The sequence below is a fragment of the Ranitomeya imitator genome, chromosome 3, assembly GCF_032444005.1.
Source record: "Ranitomeya imitator isolate aRanImi1 chromosome 3, aRanImi1.pri, whole genome shotgun sequence".
NCBI lineage: Eukaryota > Metazoa > Chordata > Amphibia > Anura > Dendrobatidae > Ranitomeya > Ranitomeya imitator.
The window spans coordinates 415,180,222-415,200,773 of NC_091284.1; positions in this window are offsets into that span (position 1 = coordinate 415,180,222).

The following is a 20,552-nucleotide window of genomic DNA, read 5'->3' on the forward strand; positions in this document are numbered from 1 at the left end:
ATGTGAGGATTATAATAGAACATCCCTGGTAGTCTGGTGTGGGGATTATAATAGAACATCCCTGGTAGTCTGGTGTGGGGATTATAATAGAACATCCCTGGTAGTCTGGTGTGGGGATTATAATAGAACATCCCTGGTAGCCTGGTGTGAGGATTATAATAGAACATCCCTGGTAGTCTGGTGTGGGGATTATAATAGAACATCCCTGGTAGTCTGGTGTGAGGATTATAATAGAACATCCCTGGTAGTCTGGTGTGAGGATTATAATAGAACATCCCTGGTAGTCTGGTGTGGGGATTATAATAGAACATCCCTGGTAGTCTCCTATGTAGCCAATAGAACATGCCTGGTGTGGGGCATATAGAACATCCCCACTAGTCTGATGTGTGTGACCATAACCACCATCAGTAAGTATATGAATATGAAGCCAGAAACACCATCAGTGTATGAATACATCACCTGAACCATCATCAGTACATGAATGCGTTACCAGAACCACCATCTGTACATGCATGGATCACCAGCACCATCAGTATATGCAGTATATGAATGCATCAAGAGAACCACCATTGATACTTCAATACAAGAACCAAGCTCAGTACAGTGATTCATTTAAAGTCAAGTTAGCTCCATATTGTATCACATGAATCTATAACTCCCAGTATATCCTTAACAATGGTAAGGAGATGCTGGGAGTTGTTATCAGTCCTTATCAGACTGTGAACCATACAGGAACCACCGTACTGATAAGTCATAGTATCACAAATAAACATTTACATCCAGGTATCTTGTAGGTGACATTTTCTCTGATAGGAGTAGTCTCTTTCTTCTTGTCCCCATCTTGTCTAGATTCCATGATGATTTTAATTTTTTACATCAACATGTTATCTCTGTAGCCTGCAGCACATGCCAGCACAGTGCCCTTAAAAATAAGTGTTACGTCCTTCTATGGTATATGACCTCCACCCTGTCTGCCCTTATGAGCTGTAACCACCATACTGTCTGCCATTATCAGCTTTAGCTGCCATACAGTCCTCTCTTATCAACCATAGCCTATACCATTTCTGTTCCCTCTCCACTGTTTTTCCTTACACACTCAACATAGTCACATTGTCCCCCAACATACTAACCTTTCTCCATATTATGATCCCATGTCACTCTGTCCCCTCTTCACATTATGCCCTCATAATGCCCACCATACTGCCCTTTCCAAATTGTACCCCCTCCTCATACTGTCCCCCAACACAGTATGATGGTCACCACAGCACCCCACACAGTATGATATCCCGCACAGACCCCTATCCATTATGGTCACCACAAACCCCAGTATAATATCCCCCACAGTTTCATATACAGTATGGCCACCACAGTTTCTTATATACTATGATGTCCCCTAAAGCCCCTTGTGTGTTGTCCCCCACAGCCCTTCATGTGTTGTCCCCCACAGCCCCTCGTGTTTTTGTCCCCCACAGACCCTCGGTTGATGTCTACTACAGCCCAATATTTAAAGGGACACTGTCACCTGAATTTGGAGGGAACAATCTTCAGCCATGGAGGCGGGGTTTTGGGGTTTTTGATTCACCCTTTCCTTACCCGCTGGCTGCATGCTGGCTGCAATATTGGATTGAAGTTCATTTTCTGTCCTCCGTGGTACATGCCTGCACAGTGCAATCTTGCCTTGCACAGGCGTGTACTATGGAGGACAGAGAATGAACTTCAATCCAATATTGCAGCCAGCATGCAGCCAGCGGGTAAGGAAAGGGTGAATCAAAAACCCCAAAACACCGCCTCCATGGCTGAAGATTGTTCCCTCCAAATTCAGGTGACAGTGTCCCTTTAATGTCCCCCTTTGCCCTTCATTTGATGTCCACCACAGTCCCATGTTTGATGTCCACCACAGCCACATGTTTGATGTCCCCCAGAGCGTCATATTTGTTATTCTCCAAAGTCCCATGCTTCATATCCACCAGAACCACTCATTTGATGTCTTCAACATCCACACGTGTCATGTCTCCCTCAGCCCCTCCCCCCCTCCGACATGTCCCTATTTAGTGGCCAAAAAATATATTTAAAAAGCTTATATTCCTCTAATGCAGGCTCCTCATCCAGCTCAGCCTCAGACTTCTCTTCAATCTGGTACAGCAGGGGGCGCTGGACAGCGTGATGACATCACTGCATCGCGCTATCTGACATCACCTACGTGGACCGTTTCCAACATGGTGCACGCTTGTAAGCTACGGCGTTAATTTGTTTGAGTACCTCAAATGGACCAATGAAACAAGGACCCAACTTATGAGGGTAGCTTGAGAAGGACATACTTCGAAGAAAGCCAAACCTTATCGCCAGGACAAAAGAGAGGCGGGTCCAGATATCTCTTGTTCGCGTGTCTCTTTATCCATTCGGAGGATCTAATCAAAGTCACCTTGGTGTCTTCCGAGATCTTAGAAAAGCCCTTGATGAGAGTTTCAGTAGCAGGAATGTCGGTGGTAGTAGACACAATGAACAAATTATTGGGGTGTTGACTGTAGACCACGAAAAACAAGGATTTAGCATGGGATTCACTCACATGGTTGTTGTATGAGAATTCAGCCCAAGGCAGAAATTAGGCCCAATCACTGTGGTAAGCATTGACGAAGTGCCACAGGAAGTTGGTCAGAGTCTGGTTGACCCTCTCTGCCTGGCCATTGGATTGCAGATGGCAGGTTGAAGAAAAATCCAAGGTGACACTTAGTAGTTTTCAAGTATCCCTCCAGAAGCGAAATGTAAACTGTACACCTCTATCAGAAACTATATGGAGAGGTAAGTCATGGAGGCAGAAAATATGCTGGATGAACTTTTTGGCAAGCATGGGAGCAGATGGGAGACCAGACTACCGAGTAAAATGGGCAATCTTAGAGAATCGATCCACTACTACCCAGATGACGGTACATCCAGCCAATACTGAGAGATCAGTAATCAACTCCATTGAGGTGTGCTGCCACTAAGCTGATGGCACTGGCAAGGGAAGTAGCCGGCCGGTCGCATGCTGTTTCGGAGTCTTATTCTGGGCACAGGAGGGACAGGCCGAGACAAAATCCACAATATCTTTACGTAGGGACAGCCACCAATAATGTCGTGAGATGAGAAGAGCCGTTTTATTCTGTCTGGCACGACCAGTCAATTTAAAGGAGTGACCCCAGTGAAGAACTCGCTTCCTGTCCAATTGAGCAACAAAGGTCTTTCCAGATGAGACCCGAAACACAAACAGAGGAGCGACAGTAACTATTTTGGAGGACTCAATAATGTGTTGAGGCTGCTCCTCCTGGTCGGAAGACAGGAAGGACCTTGAAAGTGCATTCACTTTGACGTTCTTGTCTGCTGGCTGGAATTAGAGAATAAAATTGAAATTGACGAAGAATGGAGACCACATGGCTTAATGCGGATTTAGCTGCTGTGCGATCTGCAGATAGGCTAGGTTCTTGTGGTCAGCGTAAATAACTACTGGATGCATCGCTCCTTCAAGCAAAAATCGCCACTCCTCCAGAGCCAGTTTTATCACCAACAGTTCTCGATTGCCTTTTGAGTAGTTGCGTTCTCGAGCCAAGAAGATTTTGAAGGTCACCATATGGCAGGAAGGAGACTTCTGGGTAAGAAAGGCTCCGGCCCCAGAGGAAGAAGCATCCACCTCCATAAATAATTGCTTATTATTGTCTGGTCGGTGCCGCACCGAAGCAGAGGAGAAGGCCTCTTTTAAAGAGACAAAGGTGCTTTCTGCCTCCGGAGTCCATATCTTAATGTTACCTCCCTTGTGCTTCAGGGCAGAAATTGAAGTGGTTCAAGAGAAGAAATGCGGAATGAACTGGTGGTAACAATTCACGAATCTAAGAAACCGCTGGATTGTTTTCAGGCCATAAGGACGGGGCCAATTCAGGATGGTGGACACCTTCTCCGGATCCATCTTCAAGCTGGTCTCAGAGATGCCCCACGCCATAAACACGGAGGACCGTGAAAATAAAAAAAATACCTACACAAAAGAAAGTCCTCCAAAAATGTGACATAAAAATATACATTTTATTGAACTATATTTAAAACATAATTAAAAAGGGATGATATCATATGGAAAGGAATGCAAAGACAAGCAAACGTTGGGCAGAGGTATGAGTTAGGTCCAACAATAATAATAACTTGATAAGTAGCACCAATGGTGTCCAACCATAAATAACTCAATAAAAGTCTAGTGCTTAAAGTGAATCAAGTGCAAAAGGGCATATACATATGGACCAAAAAACATCCTACAGGGCTGGGTACAATTGTTTCAGTAATATGATGCAATACATGCTTAGCAAAGTTGCTGAAAAGCCTTATAAAAGGGAAGTATTTCTCTGCACATCATAGCCAGAAATGGGGATGAAAATGAAAAGAGTTCACAATAAATACTGGCTAGAAGGTACACATATTTACCCAAAGTTTGAGGAAGAGATTCTCAAAACGCGTGTCAGGGGTTATGTTGTGGCAGCCTGGACTTTGGGTAAATATGTGTACCTTCTAGCCAGTATTTATTGTGAACTCTTTTCATTTTCATCTCCATTTCTGGCTATGATGTGCAGAGAAATACTTCTCTTTTATAAGGCTTTTCATCCTGAGAAAGAAAGAAAGCACTGGTGAACTCATCAATGCAAAAAGACCTGGGTGCCCACGGAAGACAACAGTGGTGGATGATCGCAGAATAATCTCAATGGTGAAGAGAAATCCCTTCACAACAGCCAACCAAGTGAACAACACTCTCCAGGAGGTAGGCGTATCAATATCCAAATCTGCCATAAAGAGAAGACTGCATGACAGTAAATACAGAGGGTTCACTGCACGATGCAAGCCACTCATAAGCATCAAGAATAAAAAGGCGAGACTGGACTTTGCTAAAAAACAACTAAAAAAGCCAGCACGGTTCTGGAAGAACATTCTTCGGACAGATGAAACCAAGATCAACCTCTACCAGAATGATGGAAAGCGAAAAGTATGGTGATGGCATGGTACAGCTCATGATCCAAAGCAACCACATCATCTGTAAAACACGGCGGAGGCAGTGTGATGGCTTGGGCATGCATGGCTGTCAGTGGCACTGGGTCACCAGTGTTTATTGATGATGTGACACAGGACAGAAGCAGTCAAATGAATTCTGAGGTATTCAGAGCCATACTGTGTGCTCAGATCCAGCCAAATGCAGCCAAACTGATTGGTCGCCGTTTCATACTACAGATGGACAATGACCCAAAACATAAAGCCAAAGCAACCCAGGAGTTTATTAAAGCAAAGAAGTGGAATATTCTTGAATGGCCAAGTCAGTCACCTGATCTCAACCCAATTGTGCATGCATTTTACTTGTTAAAGACTAAACTTCAGACAGAAAGGCCACAAACAAACAGCAACTGAAAACCACCGCAGTGAAGGCCTGGCAGAGCTTCAAAATGGAGGAAACAGTGTCTGGTGATGTCCATGAGTTCAAGACTTCAGGCAGTCATTGCCAACAAAGGGTTTTCAACCAAGTACTAAAAGTGAACATTTTATTTACAATTATTGAATCTGTCCAATTACTTTTGGTCCCTTTAAAAACAGGGTGGCACATGTTAACCCCTTTACCCCCAAGGGTGGTTTGCACGTTAATGACCAGGCCATTTTTTACAATTCTGACCACTGTCCCTTTATGAGGTTATAACTCTGGAATGCTTCAATGGATCTTGGCGATTCTGACATAGTTTTCTCGTGACATATTGTACTTCATGATAATGGTAAAATTTCTTTGATATTACCTGCGTTTATTTGTGAAAAAAATGGAAATTTGGCAAAAATTTTGAACATTTTGCAATTTTCCAACTTTGAATTTTTATGCAATTAAATCACAGAGATATGTCACACAAAATACTTAATAAATAACATTTCCCACATGTCTACTTTACATCAGCACAATTTTGGAACCCTTTTTTTTTGTTAGGGAGTTATAAGGGTTAAAAGTTGACCAGCAATTTCTCATTTTTACACCATTATTTTTTAGGGACCACATCTCATATGAAGTCATTTTGAGTGGTCTATATGATAGAAAATAACCAAGTATGACACCATTCTAAAAACTGCACCCCTCAAGGTGCTAAAAACCACATTCAAGAAGTTTATTAACCCTTCAGGTGTTTAACGGAATTTTTTGAATGTTTAATTAAAAATTAACATTTTACTTTTTTTCAGAAAAAAATTAATTCAGCTCCAATTTGTTTTATTTTACCAAGGGTAACAGGAGAAAATGGATGCCAAAAGTTGTTGTACAATTTGTCCTGAGTACGTCGATATCCTATATGTGGGGGTAAACTACTGTTTGGGCGCATGGCAGAGCTCGGAAGTGAAGGAGCGCCGTCTGACTTTTCAATGCAAATTTGACAGGAATTGAGATTGGATGCCATGTTGCGTATGGAGAGCCACTGATGTGCTTAAACATTGAAACCCCCCACAAGTGACACCATTTTGGAAAGTAGACCCCCTAAGGAACTTATCTAGATGTGTGGTGAGCACTTTGACCCACCTAGGGCTTCACAGAAGTTTATAATGCAGAGCCGTAAAAATAAAAAATCATATTTTTCCACAAAAATTATATTTTCGCCCCCAATTTTTTATTTTCCCAAGGGTAAGAGAAGAAATTGGACCCCAAAAATTGTTGTGTAATTTGTCCTGAGTACGCTGATACCCCATATATGGGTGTAAACCACTGTTTGGGCGCATGGGAGAGCTCAGAAGGGAAGGAGCGCCGTTTGACTTTTCAATCCAAAATTGACAGGAATTGAGATGGGACGCCATGTTGCTTTTGGAGAGCCCCTGATGTGCCTAAACATTGAAACCCCGACAAGTGACACCATTTTGGAAAGTAGACCCCCTAAGGAACTTATCTAGATGTGTGGTGAGCACTTTGACCCACCTAGGGCTTCACAGAAGTTTATAATGCAGAGCCGTAAAAATAAAAAAATAAAAAATTTTCCCACAAAAATGATTTTTTTAGCCCCCAGTTTTGTATTTTCCCAAGGGTAATGGGAGAAATTGGACCCCAAAAGTTGTTGTCCAATTTGTCCTGAGTATGCTGATACCCCATATGGGGGGGGAACCTGTTATGATACGGTGGTCTAGGAGCAACATGGAACGAGCTCTGAAGGACGTGGTAACTGTACTGACCGCAGTCCCTAAGCTCAACACAACACTAGAAGTAGCCGTGGAATGCTCCTAACTCTCCCTAGGCATCTCGTCACAGCCTAAGAGCTAACTACCCCTAAAGAAAGAAGCAGGAAAACTATCTTGCCTCAGAGAAAATCCCCAAAGGATAGATTAGCCCCCCACAAATAATGACTGTGAGTGGAGAGAGAAAAGACATACACAGAATGAAACCAGGATGAGCACAGGAGGCCAGTCTAGTTAATAGATAGGACAGGTGTTATGGCTGGTAATTCAGTACCACAATGGACATAGAAGTCAGAGCACATACAGTGATCTGACAATAACCCAAAAACATAGAACGAGCTCTGAGACGTGGGAACTCTGCTGACCGCAATCCCTAATCCTCCAACCACACTAGAGGCCGCCGTGGATTGCGCCTAACGCTCCCTATGCAACTCGGCACAGCCTGAGAAACTAGCTAGCCTGAAGATAGAAAATAAGCCTACCTTGCCTCAGAGAAATACCCCAAAGGAAAAGGCAGCCCCCCACATATAATGACTGTGAGTTAAGATGAAAAGACAAACGTAGAGATGAAATAGATTTAGCAAAGTGAGGCCCGACTTTCTGAACGGAGCAAGGATAGGAAAGGTAACTTTGCGGTCAACACAAAACCCTACAAACAACCACGCAAAGGGGGCAAAAAGACCCTCCGTACCGACTAACGGCACAGAGGTACACCCTCTGCGTCCCAGAGCTTCCAGCAAGCAAGAAAAACCAAATAAACAAGCTGGACAGAAAAAACAGCAAACAAAAATAACACAAGAGCAACTTAGCTATGCAGAGCAGCAAGCCACAGGAACGATCCAGGAGGAAGCAAGTCCAATACTAGAACATTGACTGGAGGCCAGGATCAAAGCACTAGGTGGAGTTAAATAGAGCAGCACCTAACGACTTCACCACATCACCTGAGGAAGGAAACTCAGAAGCCGCAGTACCACTCTCCTCCACCAACGGAAGCTCATAGAGAGAATCAGCCGAAGTACCACTTGTGACCACAGGAGGGAGCTCTGCCACAGAATTCACAACAGACAGGATGGAATACTGTGCCGTCAGAATAAAACACTACAAAAATCCACGCAGAGTTTACAAAAAATCTCCACACCTGACTAAAGGTGTGGAGGGCAAATCTGCCTCCCAGAGCTTCCAGCAAGACAGAATTAATTCACACTGATAAGCTGGACAAACATAGAAAGCACAGAATGGATAAGTCCACAATCTATGGATAGAAAAGAGCAAGCAAAAACTTAGCTTAGTTGAACTGGTCAGGATAACAGGGAACTCCAAAGAGATGTGAATCCAACCAGGAACCATTTACAAGTGGCACTGGCTGAAGAAAGAGCCAGACCTAAATAGCCGAGCAGAAGAGACGATAAGTGGAGGCAGCTGATGACAGCTAACTCCAAGGAGCAGCCATACCACTAGAAACCACAAGAGGGAGCCCAAGAGCAGAACTCATAAAAGTGCCACTTACAACCACCGGAGGGAGCCCAAGAGCGGAATTCACAACAGGAACCACCGTTTGGGCGCATGGGAGGGCTCGGAAGGGAAGGAGCGCCATTTGGAATGCAGACTTTGATGGAATGGTCTGCAGGCGTCACATTGCGTTTGCAGAGCCCCTAATGTACCTAAACAGTAGAAACCCCCGACAAGTGACTCCATTTTGGGAAGTAGACCCCCTAAGGAACTCATCTAGATGTGTTGTGAGAGCTTTGAACCCCCAAGTGTTTCACTACAGTTTATAACGCAGAGCCGTGCAAATAAAAAATATTTTTTTTTCACAAAAATTACATTTTAGCCCCCAGTTTTGTATTTTTCCATGGGTAACAGTTGAAATTAGACCATAAAAGTTGTTGTCCAATTTGTCCTGAGTACGCTGATACCCGATATGTTGGGGGGAACCACCGTTTGAGCGCATAGCAGAGCTCGGAAGGGAAGGAGCATCATTTGGAATGCAAACTTAAATGGATTGGTCTGCAGGCGTCACATTGCGTTTGCAGAGCCCCTAATATACCTAAACAGTAGAAACCCCCCACAAGTGTCCCCATATTGGAAACTAGACCCCCCCAAGGAACTTATCTAGATGTGTTGTGAGAACTTTGAACTCCCAAGTGTTTCACTACAGTTTATAACGCAGAGCCGTGAAAAATAAAAATAAAACATTTTCCCACAAAAATTATTTTTTAGCCCCCAGTTTTGTATTTTCCCAAGGGTAACAGGAGAAATTTGACCCCAAAAGTTGTTGTCCAAATTGTCCTGAGTACGCTGATACCCCATATGTTGGGGTAAACCCCTGTTTGGGCACACAGGAGAGCTCAGAAGGGAAGGAGCACTGTTTTACTTTTTCAACGCAGAATTGGCTGGAATTGAGATCGGACGTCATGTCGCGTTTGGAGAGCCCCTGATGTGCCTGAACAGTGGAAACCCCCCAATTATAACTGAAACCCTAATCCAAACACATCCCTAACCCTAATCCCAACGGTAACCCTAACCACACCTCTAACGCTGACACACCCCTAACCCTAATCCCAACCCTATTCCCAACCGTAAATGTAGCCCTAACCCTAACTTTAGCCCCAACCCTAACCCTAACATTAGCCCCAACCCTAACTGTAGCCTTAACCCTAGCCCCAAACCTAACCCTAGCCCTAATGGGAAAATGGAAATAAATACATTTTTTTATTTATTTTTTATTTTTCCTTAACTAAGGGGCTGATGAAGGGGGGTTTGATTTACTTTTATAGCGGGTTTTTTAGCAGATTTTTATGATTGGCAGCCGTCACACACTGAAAGACGCTTTTTATTGCAAAAAATATTTTTTGCGTTACCACATTTTGAAAGCTATAATTTTTCCATATTTTGGTCCACAGAGTCATGTGAGATCTTGTTTTTTGAGGGACGAGTTGTCGTTTTTATTGGTATCATTTTTGGGCACGTGACATTTTTTGATCGCTTTTTATTCCGATTTTTGTGAGGCAGAATGACCAAAAACCAGCTATTCATGAATTTCTTTTGGGGGAGGCGTTTATACCGTTCTGCGTTTGGTAAAATTGATAAAGCAGTTTTATTCTTAGAGTACGATTACAGCGATACCTCATTTATATCTTTTTTTATGTTTTGGCGCTTTTATACGATAAAAACTATTTTATAGAAAAAATAATTATTTTTGCATTGCTTTATTCTGAGGACTATAACTTTTTTATTTTTTCGCTGATGATGCTGTATGGTGGCTCATTTTTTGCGGGACAAGATAATGTTTTCAGCGGTACCATGGTTATTTATATCAGTCTTTTTGATCGCGTGTTATTCCACTTTTTGTTTGGCGGTATGAAAATAAAGCGTTGTTTTTTGCCTCGTTTTTTTTTTTTTTTACGGTGTTGACTGAAGGGGGTAACTAGTGATATAGTTTTATAGGTGGGGTCGTTATGGATGCGGCTATACTAAATATGTGTTTTATTCTTTTTTTTATTTAGATAAAGAAATGTATTTATAGGAAGAATATATTTTTGGGGGGAAATTTTTGAGGAATTTTTTTTTAATTTTTTTTTACACATGTGAATATTTTTTTTTACACTATAACATTGCCCCCAGGGGGGGACATTATGTTATAGTGTAAGATCACAGATCTGACACTTTGCTATGCACTGTGTCAGATCAGTGATCTGACGTGCATTTCTCCTGGCTTCCCTTCGCCTGCTCTGAGCAGGCGCAGTGAAGCCACCTCCCTGCAGGACCCGGATGCCGTGGCCATCTTGGATCCGGGCCTACTGCAGGGAGGAGGAGGTAAGAGACCCTCGCAGCAACGCGATCACATAGTGTTGCTCCAGGGGTCTCAGGGAAGCCCGCAGGGCGCCCCCTCCCTGCGCGATGCTTCCCTATACCGCCGGCACACAACGATTATGTTTGATCGCGGTGTGCCGGGGGTTAATGTGCCGGGGGCGGTCCGTGACCGCTCCTGGCACATAGTGCTGGATGTCAGCTCCGATAGTCAGCTGACACCCGGCCGCGATTGGCCGCGGTCCCCCCGTGATCGCGGCCGATCACGTATGATGTACTATCCTGTTGGTGGTCATACGGGCCCACCCCACCTCGACGGGATAGTACATCATATGTCAGAAAGGGGTTAAGGAGCTGAAACTTCTAAACCCTTCATCCATTTTTAATGTGGATACCCTCAAATGAAAGCTGAAAGTCTGAACTTCAACTGCAGCTGAATTGTTTTGTTTATAATTCATTGTGGTAATGGCTATAACCAAAATTAGAAAAATGTTGTCTCTGTCCAAATATATGTGGACCTAACTGTATGCAGTTATTATTGTTGGACCTAACCCCCATCTCTACCCAACGTTTGCTTGTTTTTTCATTCCTTTCTGTATGATGTCATCCCTTTTTAATTATGTTATAAATATGGTTCAATAAAATTTATATTTTTATATGACATTTGTTGGAGGACTTTCGTTTGTGTAGGTTTTCCTGGTCTCAGAGATGATGTACCCTAGAAATGGAAGAGAGGTTTGCTCAAAGAGGCACTTCTCAAACTTGGTATGCAAACAGTTCTTTCTCAATCTCGCAGAACCTGGCAAACATCCCTCCTGTGTGTGGGTTGATCGGGAGAAATCACAAATATGTCATCTAGGTAAACTACCACACATGAGTAGAGAAGGTTCCAGAAGATATCGTTCACCAGTTCTTGAAAGACTGCTGGGGCATTACGGAGCCCAAATTGTTGTGAATTCCACTCTTGGGCTCCCTCCGGTGGTTGTAAGTGGCACTTTTGTGAGTTCTGCTCTTGGGCTCCCTCCGGTGGTTTTAAGTGGAATGGCTGCTCCTTGGATTTAGCAGTCTGCAGCTGCTTCCACTGATTGTCTTTCTGCTCGGCTATTTATGCCTGGCTCTTCCCTTCAGCCAGTGCCACTTGTCAACGGTTCCTGGTTGGATTCACATCTCTCTTGGATTTCCCTGATATCCTGACCAGTTCAGCAAAGATAAGTCCTTTCTTTGCTCTTTTCTGTCCACATGTTGTGGACTTATTCGTTCTGTGCATTCTATGTTTTGTCTAGCTTGTCAGTATGGATTAATTCAGTTAAGCTGGAAGCTCTGGGAAGCAGATTTACCCTCCACACCTTTAGTCAGGTGTGGAGATTTTTGTAAACTCTGTGTGGATTTTTGTAGTTTTTAATACTGACCGCACAGTATTCCGTCCTGTCCTATCTATCTAGCTAGACTGGCCTCCTGTGCTACATCCTGGTTTCATTCTACGTATGTCTTTTCCCTCTCCACTCACAGTCATTACTTGTGGGGGGCTATCTATCCTTTGGGGATTTTCTCCGAGGCAAGATAGTTTTCCTGTTTCTATCTTTAGGGGTAGTTAGTTCTCAGTCTTTGACGAGGTGCCTAGGGAGTGACAGGAGCATCCCACGGCTACTTCTAGTGTTGTGTTGAGCTTAGGGACTGCGGTCAGTACAGGTACCACCTCCTTCAGAGCTCGTCCCATGTTGCTCCTAAACCACCAGTTCATAACAGTACAAGTGGCCAAAAATGAATTAAATGCATCTCAAAAGAAGGAAAAAAAATTCCGAGCCATTTTTTTTTCTGTGCTCTGTTTTGTCTTTTTTTCCTCTTGATCTCTGGGTGGTTCAGGATCTATGCTCTGGCATGGATGTTCAGGGTTTGTTTTCTCGTGTGGATCAACTTGCTGCAAGAGTACAGAGTATCCAAGATTATGTTGTCCAGACTCCGGCTTTGGAGCCTAAAATTCCTACTCCTGATTTGTTTTTTGGGGACAGATCCAAGTTTTTGAACTTTAAAAATAACTGCAAATTGTTTTTTGCTTTGAAACCCCGTTCTTCTGGTGATCCCATTCAGCAAGTTAATATCATCATATCCTTGCTGCGTGGTGACCCTCAGGACTGGGCATTCTCCCTTGAATCAGGGGATCCGGCATTGCTGAATGTAGACGCATTTTTTCAAGCGCTCGGATTCTTGTATGACGAACCTAATTCTGTGGATCATGCAGAAAGAACCCTGTTGGCCCTGTGTCAAGGTCAGGAAGCGGCAGAATTATACTGCCAGAAATTTAGGAAATGGTCTGTGCTCACTAAATGGAATGAGGATGCTCTGGCTGCTATTTTCAGAAAAGGTCTTTCTGAAGCCCTTAAAGATGTTATGGTGAGCTTCCCTACGCCTGCCGGTTTGAGCGAATCTATGTCTCTAGCCATTCAGATTGATCAGCGTCTGCGCGAGCGCAAAGCTGTGTACCATATGGCAGTGTCCTCTGAGCGGAGTCCTGAGCCTATGCAATGTGATAGGATTTTGACTAGAACAGAACGGCAGGAATTCAGACGTCAGAATAGGCTGTGTTTTTACTGTGGTGATTCTGCTCATGTTATTTCCGATTGCCCTAAGCGTACTAGGAGGGTCGCTAGGTCTGTTACCATCAGTACTGTACAGCCTAAATTTCTTTTATCTGTGACCCTGATTTGCTCATTGTCTCGTCCTTTTCTGTCATGGCATTTGTGGATTCAGGCGCTGCCCTGAACTTAATGGACTTAGAATTCGCCAGGCGCTGTGGTTTTTCCTTGCAGCCTTTGCAGAGCCCTATTCCTTTGAGGGGCATTGATGCTACACCATTGGCCAAGGATAAACCTCAGTACTGGACGCAGATGACCATGTACATGGCTCCAGCACATCAGGAAGATTGCCGTTTTCTGGTGTTGCATAACCTGCATGATGTTGTTGTACTGGGTTTTCCATGGTTACAGGAACATAATCCGGGTGCTGGATTGGAAAACTATGTCTGTAACTAGTTGGGGTTGTCAAGGGGTACATAGTGACGTTCCTTTGATGTCAATTTCCTCTTCCCCCTCTTCTGAGGTCCCTGAGTTTTTGTCGGATTTCCAGGATGTATTTGATGAGCCCAAGTCCAGTTCCCTTCCTACACATAGGGACTGTGATTGTGCTATTAACTTGATTCCAGGTTGTAAGTTCCCTAAGGGCCGACTTTTCAATCTGTCTGTGCCAGAGCATGCCGCCATGCGGAGTTATGTTAAGGAATCTTTGGAGAAGGGGCATATTCGTCCGTCTTCGTCACCATTGGGAGCGGGTTTCTTTTTTGTTGCTAAGAAGGATGGCTCCTTGAGACCCTGTATAGATTATCATCTTCTTAATAAGATCACGGTCAAATTCCAATACCCCTTGCCTTTGCTTTCTGATTTGTTTGCTCAGATTAAGGGGGCTAGTTGGTTTACTAAGATTGACCTTCGAGGGGCATATAATCTTGTTCGTATTAAACAGGGTGACGAATGGAAAACTGCATTTAATACGCCCGAAGGCCATTTTGAATACCTTGTGATGCCATTCGGGCTCTCTAATGCTCCATCTGTGTTCCAATCTTTCATGCATGATATTTTCCGCAATTATCTTAATAAATTCATGGTTGTATATTTGGATGATATTTTGATTTTTTCCGATGATTGGGAGTCTCATGTGAAGCAGGTCAGGATGGTATTCCAGATCCTTCGTGATAATGCTTTATTTGTGAAGGGGTCTAAGTGCCTAGTCGGAGTTCAGAAGGTCTCTTTTTTGGGTTTTATTTTTTCTCCCTCGTCTATGGAAATGGATCCTGTTAAGGTCCAAGCTATTCATGACTGGATTCAACCCACATCTGTGAAGAACCTTCAAAAATTTTTGGGCTTTGCTAATTTCTATCGCCGTTTCATTGCCAACTTTTCCAGTGTGGTTAAGCCCCTTACTGATTTGACGAAGAAAGGCGCTGATGTGACGAATTGGTCCTCTGCGGCTGTGGAGGCCTCTCAGGAGCTTAAACGCCGATTTACTTCTGCCCCTGTGTTGCGTCAGCCGGATGTTTCTCTTCCTTTTCAGGTTGAGGTTGACGCTTCTGAGATTGGGGCAGGGGCCGTTTTGTCTCAGAGGGATTCTGATGGTTCTTTGATGAAACCGTGTGCTTTTTTTTCCAGAAAGTTTTCGCCTGCGGAACGCAATTATGATGTCGGCAACCGGGAGTTGTTGGCTATGAAGTGGGCGTTTGAGGAGTGGCGACATTGGCTTGAGGGAGCTAAGCACCATGTTGTGGTCTTGACTGATCATAAGAATCTGATTTACCTCGAGTCGGCCAAGCGGCTGAATCCTAGACAGGCTCGATGGTCCCTGTTTTTCTCCCGTTTTGATTTTGTGGTCTCGTATCTTCCGGGATCTAAGAATGTTAAGGCTGATGCCCTCTCTTGGAGTTTTTTGCCTGATTCTCCTGGAGTCTTTGAGCCGGTTGGCATTCTTAAGGAAGGGGTGATTCTTTCTGCCATCTCCCCTGATTTGCGGCGGGTGCTTCGGGAATTTCAGGCTAATAAGCCTGACCGCTGTCCAGTGGGGAAGCTGTTTGTTCCTGATAGATGGACAAGTAAGGTAATTTCTGAGGTTCATTGTTCAGTGTTGGCTGGTCATCCTGGGATTTTTGGTACCAGAGATTTGGTTGCTAGGTCCTTTTGTTGGCCTTCTTTGTCGCGGGATGTGCGTGCTTTTGTGCAGTCCTGTGGGACTTGCGCCCGGGCCAAGCCTTGCTGTTCCCGCGCTAGTGGGTTGCTTTTGCCTTTGCCGCTCCCTGAGAGGCCCTGGACGCATATTTCCATGGATTTTATTTCGGATCTTCCTGTTTCCCAGAAGATGGCTGTTATCTAGGTTGTTTGTGACCGGTTCTCTAAAAAGGTCCATCTGTTACCTTTGCCTAAGTTGCCTTCCTCCTCAGATTTGGTTCCATTGTTTTTTCAGCATGTGGTTCGTTTGCATGGCATTCCGGAGAATTTTGTGTCTGACAGAGGTTCTCAGTTTGTCTCTAGGTTTTGGCAAGCCTTTTGTGCTAGGATGGGCATTGATTTGTCTTTTTCTTCGGCGTTTCATCCTCAGACTAATGGCCAAACTGAGCGAACTAATCAGACCTTGGAAACCTATTTGAGATGCTTTGTGTCTGCTGATCAGGATGATTGGGTGGCTTTCTTGCCGTTGGCTGAGTTTGCCCTTAATAATAGGGCTAGTTTGGCTACTTTGGTTTCACCTTTCTTTTGTAATTTTGGTTTTCATCCTCGTTTTTCTTCGGGGCAGGTTGAGCCTTCTGATTGTCCTGGTGTGGATTCTGTGGTGGACAGGCTGCAGCAGATTTGGACTCATGTGGTGGACAATTTGACTTTGTCTCAGGAAAATGCTCAACGTTTTGCTAACCGCCGTCGGTGTGTTGGTCCCCGGCTTCGTGTGGGGGATTTGGTTTGGTTGTCTTCTCGTCATGTTCCTATGAAGGTTTCTTCCCCTAAGTTCAAGCCTCAGTTTATTGGTCCTTATAAGATTTCTGAAATTATCAATCCGGTGTCTTTTCGTTTGGCTCTTCCAGCCTCTTTTGCCATTCATAATGTTTTCCATAGATCTTTGTTGCGCAGATATGTGGTGCCCGTTGTTCCCTCGGTTGATCCTCCTGCCCCGGAGTTGGTTGAGGGAGAGTTGGAATATGAGGTTGAGAAAATTTTGGATTCTCGTTTTTCGAGGCGGAGGCTTCAGTATCTTGTCAAGTGGAAGGGTTATGGCCAGGAGGATAATTCTTGGGTTGTTGCCTCCGATGTCCATGCTGCCGATTTGGTTTGTGCTTTTCATTTGGCTCGTCCTGATCGGCCTGGGGGCTCTGGTGAGGGTTCGGTGACCCCTCCTCAAGGGGGGGGTACTGTTGTGAATTCCGCTCTTGGGCTCCCTCCGGTGGTTGTAAGTGGCACTTTTGTGAGTTCTGCTCTTGGGCTCCCTCCGGTGGTTTTAAGTGGAATGGCTGCTCCTTGGATTTAGCAGTCTGCAGCTGCTTCCACTAATTGTCTTTCTGCTCGGCTATTTATGCCTGGCTCTTCCCTTCAGCCAGTGCCACTTGTCAACGGTTCCTGGTTGGATTCACATCTCTCTTGGATTTCCCTGATATCCTGACCAGTTCAGCAAAGATAAGTCCTTTCTTTGCTCTTTTCTGTCCACATGTTGTGGACTTATTCGTTCTGTTTGTTCTATGTTTTGTCCAGCTTGTCAGTATGGATTAATTCAGTTAAGCTGGAAGCTCTGGGAAGCAGATTTTCCCTCCACACCTTTAGTCAGGTGTGGAGATTTTTGTAAACTCTGTGTGGATTTTTGTAGTTTTTAATACTGACCGCACAGTATTCCGTCCTGTCCTATCTATCTAGCTAGACTGGCCTCCTGTGCTACATCCTGGTTTCATTCTACGTATGTCTTTTCCCTCTCCACTCACAGTCATTACTTGTGGGGGGCTATCTATCCTTTGGGGATTTTCCCTGAGGCAAGATAGTTTTCCTGTTTCTATCTTTAGGGGTAGTTAGTTCTCAGGCTGTGACGAGGTGCCTAGGGAGTGACAGGAGCATCCCACGGCTACTTCTAGTGTTGTGTTGAGCTTAGGGACTGCGGTCAGTACAGGTACCACCTCCTTCAGAGCTCGTCCCATGTTGCTCCTAAACCACCAGTTCATAACACCAAATGGCATTACGCGAACACCATTCCGGGTGTTAAAGGCAGTCTTCAACTCGTCCCTCCTGGCATATTCAAATCAGATTATACGCCCACGGCAGGTCTAACTTTGTGAAGTCTCTAGAACCTTTGAGACGATCAAACAACTCTGAAATGAGAGGCAGAAGATATTTATTCTTGATCGTTATCTGGTTGAGACCCCTATAATCAATACAGGGTCGAAGCGAGCCGCCTTTTTCTTTACAGAGAAGAATCCTGTTCCATCAGGGGAGGATGACTTCTGGATAAATACCCTGGCTAGATTCTCTTTGATATACTCAGACTTGGCTCGCGACTCAGCCTGCGACAGGGGGTAAATACAGCCTTGTGGTGGAGAAGAGCCAGGAAGGAGGTCTATAGCGCAGTCGTACGGCCTTTGAGGTGGTAGTATCTCTGCCTCCTTTTTATTGAATACATCAGCGTAGTCAAATAAGCAGGAGGTAAGCCAGGTAAATCTGATGGAGTAGCAGGAGGTTGAGCAGGAAGGATAGGAATTAGACATCTCTCGTGACACGCCTGATCCCAACAGAGTACTTCACCTCAATCCAAGACAGGCTTGTGTTTTTGCAGCCATGGCAGACCTAGGAGCAGAGGATGAGACAAACCTGAAAGCGCATAAGAAGGGATCTTCTCTGAGTACAGCATTCCTATCTGAAGTTCCACCAGCTTAGAATTGAAAAAGACAGTCTCAGGTAGAGGTCTTCCATCTACGCATGATACCACAAAGGGATTCTCCAGACGTTAGATGGGGATCTGACACTGCTCCACAATGGCCTGTTGAATGAAATTTCCTGTGGAACCAGAGTTCAGATAGGCCGATTCAATGAAATGGATGTTGCCACAGGAAACGGATACTGACAGAGTCAGGGAAGGAGAGAAGTAGTCCTCACCCATGGTAGCCTCTCCAACAGACCCTAGGCTTTGGAGTTTCTTGGGTTTTCAGGGCAGGAACAGATTAAATGATCGGGACTGCCCCAATAGAAACACCTCTCCTTGGCATGATGTACCTCCTAATGGTGCTTGGCCAGCTTTACCCCATCAATCTGCATGGATTCAGATGAGGGTGTCAAAACTGAGGTCTGCGGCATGATCGATATTTGAAAGGTAGGAGCCAAGCGCATAGATCTTCTCTCGCGGGGCACCTCCTTGGAGCGCCTCTGAAACCTGAGTGCTCCTGAAACCTAATGGAGGTATGTTTTTGGTGTCATAGAGAAGGGACAAACATAACACATTCACTCACATCACTGTAAGGCATTTACAGGTCCTTCTCAAAAAATTAGCATATAGTGTTAAATTTCATTATTTACCATAATGTAATGATTACAATTAAACTGTCATATATTATAGATTCATTATCCACCAACTGAAATTTGTCAGGTCTTTTATTGTTTTAATACTGATGATTTTGGCATACAACTCCTGATAACCCAAAAAACCTGTCTCAATAAACTATAGTACATAAACACGATAGGTAGTTACCTTCAAGGTGGGAAAACAGTAATGGATCCGTTTAGGGTGCATAAAGTAAGACTGGAGTAGCTGGTATGCAGGGACTGACTGAAATAATCGGTGTGCCGGGACTAGAATGGGGAAAAACAATGGCAATGTTGCAATAAATATGTAAATAAAATCATACGAGTAATAACTAAAAACCCCGAGCAGTAAACAGCCTCATATAAATAGTGCGTATATATATGTGGTCTTACAGGCGGTACCTCCAATATAGTAGAGATCAAGTACCTGTCTTATGGTAAGCCCCGGGGAGGAAGTTAGAAAAAATAACACTAAAAGAAATCCGCAACTTGTAGGTAATAGTCGCACTGTAGAAACGTTGCACTTAGCTCAATTGAGCGTAACAGTGTAGAAGTTAGGAGCGTTGTACTTAGCTCAATGAAGCGATGTGGTTGAAGTGTCCTCAGGCGGCTAATGCAGGCGCCGTCCCGGCCGGTGACGGGCGCTCGCGCGGCCTGTGTGAAGTCCTGTACGATGCTGTGCAGGACCTGCGGTGACGTTCGGGTCACGTGCTAAGGAGTCACGTGGTGCCCTGGATGATGCTACGGAGCGCTGTGGGAGCCAAACCAACGCGTTTCGGAAAAAACTTCGGTTTCCTTCATCAGGGTAGGCTCCCCCTGCGCGTGCTGGCTATTTATAGCGATGGTCTCCTCTCCCATTGGTTCAATTAAAAGCAAAGAGTTCCACCTCATTATTCAGACCCCTTGGTTTTAATGTATCAAGTTCAAATATATATCTAGTTTCCTCCCGAGACATTTGCTTAATAAAGTCCCCATTACGCCAATCCTGTTGAACCACTTTTATTCCCATGACTTTAATGCCCTGTACGGATCCTTCATGGTACATAAGAAAGTGTTTAGATAGGGGATGTGCATCGTATCTATTACGTATATTCCTGAGGTGCTCATTGATCCGTATGTATAGGGGACGTTTAGTGCGCCCCATGTATTGTTTCCCACAGGGGCATTCCAGAACGTAAATAACCCCTTGTGTTTTACAGGTTATAAAATCTGTAATGCGGATCTCTTTACCCGCTTTTGATATAACTCTTTTTTGCTTAATTGGTTTAATTGATTTACACATGCTGCATTTTTTGCAAGGAAAAAAGCCCTGAATTATTTGTTTAAAAGGGCCCTTATTATTACCTGCGGGTTTGGGGTTACGTACCGTGGGGGCAACAATGGCACCTAAATTACGTGCTTTCCTGAAAACAAAGCGAGGATATTTTGACAAAGAATCTCCTATTATTTTGTCCTCTTGTAAGA